At 35.1% G+C, this 10,340-nt stretch overlaps 1 pseudogene; it reads left to right on the plus strand.

Moving 5' to 3' along the window:
• Positions 1-5,290: 5,290 nt before the first annotated feature.
• On the plus strand, positions 5,291-5,762 carry LOC124249380 (deoxycytidylate deaminase-like; annotated as a pseudogene).
• Positions 5,763-10,340: the final 4,578 nt, after the last annotated feature.

Genomic DNA, 10,340 nt, shown 5'->3' on the forward strand with positions numbered 1-10,340 from the left:
TTTATTATTATTTTCAACTTACACTGGGTTTACTTTGTTCTTTTTGTGTTGCTTCTTAAGGTGGAAGCTTAGATCACTGATTTTAAACCATCTTACCATTGTTATTTAATAAAAGCATTTGAACTCTGATATTTCTCTTCACTTTTCACCACTTTTAAAGCATCTCACATAATTTGATGTGCTGTTTTTTTGTTATAATTTGGCTCAAATTATTTTCTAATCTCTCTTTTGACTCTTTCATTAAGTCATCTATTATTTGAAATTGTGCTGCTTAATTTTCAAATATTTGGATATTTTCTAGATGTCTTATTATTCATGGTTCCAAAATCAATTCCATTGTGATCAGGAAATATACCAAGTGATTCCAATCTTATGATATTTACTGAGACCTCTTTATACCCTAGCATATGGTCACAATGACAAATGTTTCGTGTGAGCTGGAAAAAAAATATATTTAGAATTTATAAGGTGTAATGTTCAATAGGTGTATATTAGGTTATGTTATACTGTTGTTCTAATTTTCTATGTCCTTATTCATTTTTGTTCACTTATTTCCTTAAATCCTAGGAAAACGTGCATTAAAATCTCCAATCATAATTGCAATTTGTTTATTTCCCCCTTTTATTCTAAAGCTCTTTCCATCATGAATTTTGAAATTCTGTTATTAGATGCATTAACAGAATTTTTATGCTTTCTTTATGAACTGATCCTTTTTTCATTATAAAATATTCCCCTTATTTACTATTCCAAGACCTCTTCATTCCCTCTTGTATATCTGAGTTTACAACTTGCATTATTTTTCTTTATCCTAATGGACTTACTGTATGTAGTATTTGTCAGTAGGTCCACAGACAAAAATTTCTCTCAGATTTCATTTATCAGAAAATATTCTTATTTCATCTTAATTGATGAAGGATAGTTTTGCTGGATAAGAATTATAAATAGACAGTATTGTTTGTTTTTTTTTCAACTTAGAAGAAATGATTCCATTACCTTCTAGCTTGTATTTCTTTTTTTTTTTTCTTTGAGGAGGATTAGCCCTGAACTAACTGCTGCCAATCCTCCTCTTTTTTCTGAGGAAGGCTGGCCCTGAACTAACATCCGTGCCCATCTTCCTCTACTTTATACATGGGACACCTACCACAGCATGGCATGCCAAGTGGTGCCATGTCTGCACCTGGGATTTGAACCGGTGATCCCCAGGCTGCTGAAGCAGAATGTGCACACTTAACTGCTGCGCCACTGGGCCAGCTCCTAGCTGGTATTTCTAATGAGAAGGCAAATGCCATTTTTACCTTTGTTCCCCTGCATGTGACTGCTTTAAGGATCTTCTCTTTATCTTTGGTTTCCAGCATTTTGTCTATGATGTGCATTGGTGTAGTTTCTTTTGAATTTACCCTGCTTGAGATTTACTTGGATTTTTTAATTTGTGAACTGATATTTTTCATCCACTTTGGGGAATTTTTGGCTATTATTTCTAAAAATACTTTTTCTTCCCCAATCCAATTATTATGACTCAAGTCATAAACAGTTATTTTAGTATTTCAGTATTTTTTCTCAATGTTTTATTTTAGATAATTTCTGTTGCCTTTTCTTCAAGATCACTGACTTTTTCTTCTGCAGTGTTTATTCTGCCATTGAGGTCACCCAATATGTTTTTGTCTTTCAGAACATATTCCATGACTTTTGTGTATTTTAAACTTTGATATAGTCTATGAGATTCCCCATATGTTTACACACTTTTTGTACCTTTTCTTATAAATTTCCAAATATATGTAGGTGTATATGTATTTGTATCTATCTATCTATATAAAATGGAAAGAGTTTCATTTATGAAAGGACTATTGAGAAAGTGTAGGGGAACCTCAAGTGAAGTAACCTGGAGCTAGTAGCAGCAAAGCTATCACCACCTATAGGCCTTAATGGACAAGTAAAGGCAAGTAAAGGGAGTCATTACTGGAACCTGGAAAGATAAAGAGTCACGTAGACTCAGCCACTTTGAGAGGAGCTGTATCTTTACTTGAGGGACAAAGCTAACCAGGGCCAGGGCCACAAGCCAAATATATTCATAATACCAGTTTTAACTTCCTTTTCTGCTAGTTCCAGTATCTGGTTTATCTATGAGTCTGTATTTTAATTTTTTGATTTTCTGTGTGTCCCATTTTCCTCTCTTAACTCACAATGATTTATGTTGTATTGAACATTGTATCTAGATAATAGTAGGGATTTTATTATACAACCCTTTTGCTTTGTTTTTATTACTAAGAGTGTGCAGTCTCTTTCCAGTGTATGGCTGCTAAAGTGAGAAGGTAATTTTTCTGCTTTCACTAACTCTCAAGTTAATCTTGGTGCAGGCAGTAATTTTTTTAAATTGACCTGAGCTCTGGCTAACCTTCCTCCCAGTGATACAGCTGTTCTTGTCCAAATCTAATTTCTTGGATCTTATCAATGCTTAATCCTGGAGACTGGTGGGAGTTGGACCTCAGTTTTGTCTTTTGAATCAGTGGCAGAAGATCCCTTTGTTTCTAGGCACTATGAGAACTCATGAAACCAGAGAATACGCTAGCCTCACCATCACTCCCCTTTTCTCAGCTAAAAGGAGTGGGAAGCCAGGGAAAATTGTTAGGTCAAGTAAAGTATTGCTGCATTTGGGAATCTTCTAGAATCCTATCTCTCCAGCCTGGCCACCATTGCCAATCACTCATGTATCTCAGTCTTGGCAGCCTTTCTTTTCCACTGTTGCCTCTAGTAACTTCCAGTGCTTGATAGTCATGTATAAAGGACTCCTCTCTGAAAAATCAGTCCATCTGGGTTTTTGTATGTGTGTGTGTCTATCTCTCTTCAATAGTTTCATAGATAAATGCAAGTTTTACAATATCTAAAAATTTTGGTGTTACCATGAGAATAAATATCTCCTACACTGTGTTTGTTTTTTTTTTTTTGAGGAAGATTAGCCCTGAGCTAACGTGTGCTGCCAAGCCTCCTCTTTTTGCTGAGGAAGACTGGCCTTGAGCTCACATCCGTGCCCATCTTCCTCTACTTTCTATGTGGGATGCCTACCACAGCATGGCCTGCCAAGAGGTGCCATGTCCGCACCTGGGATCCGAACCAGCGAACCCTGGGCTGCCAAAGTGGAACGTGTGTACTTAACTGATGCCCCACCGGGCCAGCCCCTCTCCTACACTCTTTTATATCCCAGCCAGGAAATTGTTTATTGTTGTTGAATTATAGCCAAATTGCAAAGAAAATCATAGTTTCTTCACTTTGTCTATAACTGATCCTTTTCTCCTCATAATTATCTAGTGCTGGGTAAAAGAAAAAGAAAGAGGAAAAAAATGTAATTATGTTGAAACTCAATGTGGAATCTAGTGCTCCATTTTTCTATTATGAGCCTAGGAGCTCTATTTTACAAATAGAACACAGATGAAACATGTCCTTTGGGGATATGACTCACAAAAGTTAAAATACCTCTAACTCTATTTCTTCCAAAGTAAACAAATAAACAAAATGTGTAACAAATAAAAAATCAACAAGAATTGAGCTTGGAGCTGCTGCAGAAGAAGAGTATGGGAGACAAAACTTGAGTTGCTAGAAACTTGGCTTTAGGGGCATAGTGTTCAAGCCAAAGACATAGACTGCTAATTCCAGGAAAGTGGGAAATGGATGAGGAGGGAATCATGAACGTCAGGATGCCAGGATAGAGATGCAGGAGCAGAACAGGGTGTGGTTGTGTTGAGACTAATTTCCATTGGAGCTTTGTTATAGGCATATTAGTCCTTGAAACAACAAGGAAGTGGAAAGCTAAATCTTAAACACACATTCTGAGTGTAAACCTTTACAGAGATCAGAGCAAAAGCAAACTCTCTTTGGAAAAAATCTTTGCCAAATTAGGCCAACTAAACCCATATGGATTCAAAACAATTATTATTTGAAATAAAGATTAGCAAACCATTATGCCAGTAGAGATGAGAAACAACATATGTAGATTACCCAGGACTAAAATATTGTGATTGTGGGAGAGACCATATATAATAACTATATGGATTTTTAAATAAATTGAGGATCCAACTACAAAGATAGCATTAGAAAAAGAAACTGTCAGAAGTGGACATGTATAAAAATAAGTTGATGATATAATGAACTCCATGGATGCATTAAATAGCATAATAGAGATAGTTGAAAAGTGATTTAGAGAAAAGGAAGATATTTCTGAGGGATTTTTCCAGAATACAATAAAGAGAAATAAAGAAATGGAAAATTGTAAAAGAATGAATAAGAGCTATGGAGAAAAACAGAATGAAAAAGAGTAAAGATAGCTTAAGACACTTATGGGACACAATCAAGCAGACTGACATATGCATTATAGGGGTTCCAAAATGAGGAGAGAAAGAAAAGGGGGCAGAAAGCTTTTCCAAAGAAATAACAGCTAAAAACTTCCTTAACCTGGGGAAAGAAACAGACATCCAGATCCAAGAAGCACAAAGAGATTATCAAATAAGATAAATCCAAAGAGATCTACACCAAAATACATTGTTGTTAAACTGTCAAAAGTAAAGACAAGGAGAAAAGCTGAAAAGAAGCAAAAAGAAAAAAAGCAATTCATTAAATACACAGAAATCCTCATAATACTATAAGCAGACTATAAGCAGATTATTGAATGTAAACTGCTATAACTTTAAGGTGTTTTATGTAAGACTCATGGTAACTACAAAAGAAAATAATAGTAGATACACAAAAAGTAAAGAGAAAGGAATCAAAGCACACCACTAGAGAAAAAGATAAATATTTAAATCTTGACAGGCTTGGTTTAAAATCATACTTCTAAGAAATTCATTAGTCAAAGGAGAAATTATGCTGAAAATTTACAACAATTTAGGATTGAGTAACAGTAAAAGATTCTATATAGGTTAAATAGATTAATATTTTTATTTTGTTGCTCAAATCTTTTATATCTATTTTGTTTTTTTGGCTACCATATTTACTAATAATCATGAGAATTGTTTTGAAATCCCCCTTGAAATTCCCTTCATTTTCACAAAGTGGTATTTCAAGGGAAATCTGTAGACTTTAACATGCTTATATTGGAACAAAGAAACTCTGAATATCAGTGAGCTAAATGGCTAATTTCAGAAATAATTGAATGGCTTGGTTCACTTAGGCAGTAATGGTGGGGTCCAGTAGAGGCCTGCAGGCAAATGGACCAAGGATGGGAGAATGGAGGGGGGGGACAGCTGAGTCAATCCAGAATGAGTACAGTCCTGCAAAAAGGGGGTGACTATAATGACCTAAATATTTCATGGCAGTGCGCTTCTTATTGGCACAGAGAAGCAAAGATCCAAAAGATCAGAGCCTGAATCATGAATGCATAAAACATGATTGTAGGGACTGGGTACAACAGAATGCCAAATGGTTACAGTGATGACCTCTTCCCTTAGAGGACAGCAGAGAGTAAGCCAGATACCAAATACCTGTACATGTGCTGTGCCAAACTGAATGTCATCATGAACAGAAATTCAGCAAGTATAAAAGGATGTACTATACATGTCACCTTGTCCCTATGCAGTGAGTGTGTTAAACTTATCATCCAGGCAGGTATAAAAGAAGCTATTTTCATGTCTGATAAATACCGTGATAGTTATGAGACAACAGCTGTGAAGTTCATATTTGACATGGCTGTGGTTACATTCAGGAACTTCACACTGAAGTGCAGCAAGATTGCTTTTGATTCATTTGGCAGTAGACCAAGTCAGGAGCTTCAGTGAATTACATCTCATTAAATATCCAGAAGATTGGGATTACTCTCTTCTAAGAAGCTGCTAATGTCTTTCATCTTGAAGTTACACATAACTTTTTACTAGTTAGTACAGCAAAGGTAGACATCTAAAAACTATAAAGCCTCAAATCTTCCTATCTCTCCTGTCACATAAAATTTACTTCTGCTTGCATTATTGATGTAGAGTTTAAAATAAAGAAGCCTGTAGATGGCCTGTCACACAGGGCCATCTGTGTGATGAGGGTGCTTCCCCCTTTTGTATCTTGGCTTGCTGGAATGCCATGATTCTGTAGAAGGGCATCAGCTAGCTGTCATCTGCTGCATTTCTCTAGCTGCTCTTTACTGATACAAGAGCTGGAAGGACAAATGAATACTTGCTTTTCAGACCACCTATGATTTCCCCAAGCAATAGTATAAACTACAGCCAGCCTTTCATTATCTTTAGAGTTAAAATTGCAGCCATGCCAGATGCATAGGACCATGAAAAATATAGAGTAATCCCACCTATTGAGTTTAATTCATAAATTCATTTACCAAAAAAATCACTGAACACGTGCTGTGCTAACCTAAGAATAAAGAGCCAAAATGAGAGGCAGAGAGGCATTTATTTTGGCATTAAAAAGTTGCAATTCAGGGTACACAGATTCCCATAGCAACTCAAGTAGTGTCCTGCTAGAGAGTAAGAGGCAGGGGCCTTTAAAGTCAAAAGAGAGAGGTTTGCATTACAAAGTATGTTAATCGGGATTGGAGGCAGAAAGCTAGTTTTGGCTAAACATAATTGATTGCCAAGGCTAGCTAGGGGGAGGCAAAAGTCCATCACTGTGACATATTGCAGGTTTCTTGCAACATTCTCAGAATATTTGCATTAACTCAGATCAAAAATGCTTGTTCTGCCCAATGACGACTTGCCTAAGACTCGTTTCCTTAATGGCTTCCCAATTCTATTTTAAGCTCTTCTACCTAAATGACCCCATTTTGTTCCACATTTCATATTTCCTCCTTTCAATTGGGGTTTTTCTCTGAAATCATCACTGATGAACCATTGACCTTTTAGTCTAACATTACTAGGATGGACCTGTCCCAGAAAGTTATGTCCTACATTGCGGAATTTTTTTCCTATTTTTAGTGGTTATTCCAAGGAGTCAGTGTCATAAGGGATAGGCCACATTTGAGCAAGAAGGGGGCAGTCAGGAAATGACTCTTAGGCAGTTTACATGTGGGAATTTTATCCAGTTAGCTGAAGGTTCATGTGGATAAGTTTATTTATCATTTTGATACAATTAGAGACAATAACCTTGGTGTTTCTTTAAGTTCTAGAGCAGATATGAGTGATTAATAGCATAAAAAGTTTAAACACAAGTACACACGGCAATATTCCAATAATAAACATATAAAAAATTCATTAAGTGATATTCTGAAACCATCGGTAAACTAAGTGGGCCTTTCTTAGCAAGAATGTTGAATTATTATCATAATGCTCAATAAATTTATCAGTGTTATAGAGAAAGTCTATTGTAAAGAGGGTCAATAATGAGGTTAGAGCGGTGTCTATGTCTGTACTGGCCTAGCCTCAAATCTCAGGAAAGCTCTTGACCTCAGATGTCAGCTATTTCTATTCCTAGTCAATTTGATTTGTAGGTCTCCAGCATTTATACAGGACTGAATGTCAGGTGGAGCCTTCTTTAGCTGTAAGATGTATCTCCAAGGTTCAATGCCTTTCATTTTCAGCAGTCAGGAGCAATTGGCAAGATGCTTTCCTACAGGGCTCAAGGGACGTCTTCCTCTGATGATGTTTCCAGAATATCCAGTCAGGAGGTTCTAGACGGTGACCAACAGGATCCTTTAAATTAAAATCCTGGAAAGCTTTTTTTATCCTGTTAATGATAGGCTTGAGCATAAGACATTAGAGATTCACAGTGGCTGGTCATACTAACATAAGATAACAAGGGATTAGCTGAAGGTTGTGTACCAATACACATTGGTCTGCCAGTGATTATCTCATGTTGAGTGAGTTTATGTTTTTCAAAGAGGGCACTGCAAACTGTCAGTGAGACCAAAGGAATCTTAGGCCAGGGAAGTTTGGTCTACAGGTATATAATGAAATCTCAAAGACTATTAACAAAACTAGAAATGAATATCTACAAAGAAGCTAACACAATTCTTTTCTATATAATTACCTTCATTTTTTAATCAAAGATTGTCACATTAAAACTAATTTATTAGTGCTAAAACTTGACTTGATTATATAAGCAAGAATGTCTGAATTTTGCAGGGATCAGGTAGAGAGAAAAAGTAAACGTTTCATCTTTGTTCACAAAATTATCTTCCCAAAGAGAAAAGAGTTCTTTAAATCTGAAAAAACAAAACATTAGAGCATCCCCCAGCTCATGAAGTCCCATGTAATTAATACTTGTTCTGCTTAAGGTATTTTTGCAAAAGCATCACAGTAATATTAAATAATAAAAAATTCAAAAATGGTTCATCATAATGCAATTGACAAATAAATTTTGCTATTTGTGTCACATAATATTTTAAGATAATATCTAGAGTTATGACTAATAACATTATACCAGGACATAGATTTTTAGGAATTTCACATAATTTTTAGAATATTTATATACATGTGTAAATACAACATAAAGAAGGCTTAATGTGATTTTTTAAATAATACTTCCCATGTACTTTAACATATCAAGTAAGTCTATTTAGTTTAACAAATCTTTTGAAATCCAGGTCAAAAAACAAAAACACCACTCCATTTAGAATCTGATTTTGGAAGTTTGTCAAAAATATCAAAAAAGCCTTTAAAACATTTGGTCAAATAGGATCATATGTCACTGTGAAATGGTAGTCAGTTATCCATTTAACCATGGTGGCAATTAGACCTTTAGGCAAATATGAAATGTTAAATGGTTGTAAGAAAAATCTTAGCTCTTATAATTAAAGACCTGATAAAAACAAAAAAGGAAATTACTTTGATAAAACATAAAATCTCTGCCTTTTAGGAATACCATCCAAAGGTAAAAACATAAAACCTTTCATAATCTTTTTATCAAGAGCAGACTAAAAGCCAAAAGAAAGGGCTGATCCCATGGCTGAGCGTTTAAGTGCACCTGCTCCTCTTTGGTGGCTCAGGGTTTTGCTGGTTCAGATTCTGGGTGCAGAGCTAGCACTGCTCATCAGGCCATGCAGAGGTGGCAGCCCACATGTCACAACTAGAAGGACCTACAACCAGAATATACAACTATGTACTGGGGGCTTGGGGAGAAGAAAAAAAATAAAGAAATAAATAAGATTGACAACAGATGTTAACCTAGGGCCAATCTTTAAAAATAAAAATAAAAAATAAAATCCAAAAAGTCCTTGTCCTAATAACACAGAGAAAACCAAATTCTAATTTTGAACCAGCTTATTTTTGATATTAAAACTCATTTACTTCATTAAATTCATTTCAATCTTAGCCAGCTTGACTTGACATAAAACTTTTTTCCTCAGGGCTCCTTTTTCATAAACCTTATATAACGTTCCTTCTTATAATTAGAATTGGTCCTTTCCTGTTTCCCTTAACCAGTTTTATTTTAGGACAAATTGACTTTTCTAACAAAAGCACCTTCATTATTTGTACATTTTTTACTGAAAACATACATTTCCTCATACTATAGATTTTTCAATGTGGCATAAGACATGTTTACTAATAGACTCAAACATCTTTTAGGTTTCTTTTTGTAATAAGAAGCCAAAAGAAGATAAATGTATGTTTAGTAATTGTCTAATATTTTATATTATTTGGAAATGATCTGGATAATAAATTCCTATCTAAGTTAGCAAAACTCTAAGATTACAAGTTACCAAAAGGTTTTGAAGTTTTTAAGGACACATAAAACAACACATAATTATTGTTAAAAAATTCACCTAAAAACCTTTCATCTATTTAATTTACTTGTTCCAAATAACTATGTTTAGATTACCTACAAAAACTTCATGACATGTTAGAAAAAGGTCGGCCATCAATTTTTTTGCTGACAAATTTTGTAACAGAGGTACTATGAATTTGTTTGACTTTTAGTAGTCCTAGATAGAAGAAAAGTTTGTATATAATACTTATAACTCTAAAGTCGAGCCTATTTTAATTAACCCAACAAATAAATTAGCTTTGATATCAAATATTTTCCTAGAACACGTGATCCTGAAATTCATTTGAGGGGCTGACCCCATGGCCAGGTTTTGGGTTCACATGCTCCACTTTGGTGGCCCAGAGTTTTGTTGGTTTAGATCCTGGGCATGGACATGGCACCACTCATCGGGCCATGCTGCAGCACCCCACATAGCACAACCAGAGGCACTCACAACTAGAATATACAGCCATGTACTGGGGCACTTCGGGCAGAAGAAAAAGAAAAGGAAGAAGATTGGCAAAAGATGTTAGCACAGGTGCCAATCTTAAACACACACACACACACACAAGAATCAATAGTGAGAAAATTATAAAAAATTCATTTGAGTTGGTTTCTATTACATTTTTGAGAGTATACTCAATTTATATGCTAATTGTTTGTTTTTAAGACAA

This window comes from Equus quagga, chromosome 13, assembly GCF_021613505.1.
Source record: "Equus quagga isolate Etosha38 chromosome 13, UCLA_HA_Equagga_1.0, whole genome shotgun sequence".
NCBI lineage: Eukaryota > Metazoa > Chordata > Mammalia > Perissodactyla > Equidae > Equus > Equus quagga.